The 755-nt window shown below is 38.3% G+C and overlaps 1 non-coding gene across 1 annotated transcript; it reads left to right on the top strand.

Annotated features, from left to right (window-relative positions):
* The first annotated feature begins 268 nt into the window (after positions 1-268).
* On the top strand, positions 269-374 carry LOC128290804 (small nucleolar RNA R71). The gene has a single exon (XR_008280590.1). It is a non-coding gene; the product is annotated as a small nucleolar RNA R71 (small nucleolar RNA).
* Positions 375-755: the final 381 nt, after the last annotated feature.

Here is a 755-nt window from a genome sequence, read left to right as displayed (position 1 = left end):
AACCACACAAACCGTCAATCTTTTTATTTAAGAGTTCTACCTGGTTAAATAGCATAGTAACCTTTTCGTTGTTGAAAACACCGGCTGCTTTTGTCAGCTTTGTTCTCATGACTTGCCACTGATAGTTATTCAGTGACATCTCCTCTATAAATTCATAAGCCTCTCAAGTGTCTTATTATTGATAGCCCCACTAGCAGCTGCATCAATCATCTGTCTAGTCAAAGGATTCAGGCCATTGTGAAGTGTTTGAACCTGCAACCATAAGGGCAGCCCATGGTAAGGGCACCTTCTCAAGAGGTCATAGTATCTCTCCCATGCATCATAGAGTGTTTCTAGATCTATTTGCACAAAAGAAGAGATATCATTCCTTAATTGGGCCATTTTAGCCAGCAGAAAATATTTAAGTAAAATTTTTTTGGTCATTTGTTCCCAAGTAGTGATTGACCCTTCGGTAACGAGTTCAACCACTATTTAGCTTTGTTCCTCAACGAAAAGGGAAACAACCGAAGGTGAATGACATCGTTAGAAACGCCATTGATTTTAAAAGTGTCACAAAACTCTAAGAAATTCACCAAATGAGCGTTGGGTTCCTCGTCCTACAAACCATCAAACTGAACAAACTATTGGATCATTTGAATTGTGTTAGGTTTTAGTTAAAAATTATTTGCAGCAACAGCAGGCCTAACTATACTTGACTCAGTTTCTGTTAAAGTGGGTTTAGCATAATCATACATAGTGCGTGCAGAAAGATTTTG

The sequence above is a fragment of the Gossypium arboreum genome, chromosome 3 (assembly GCF_025698485.1).
Source record: "Gossypium arboreum isolate Shixiya-1 chromosome 3, ASM2569848v2, whole genome shotgun sequence".
Classification (NCBI taxonomy): Eukaryota; Viridiplantae; Streptophyta; class Magnoliopsida; order Malvales; family Malvaceae; genus Gossypium; species Gossypium arboreum.
Note: the sequence above shows the minus strand (reverse complement) of the source record. Positions and strands in the feature narration are given on the sequence as shown.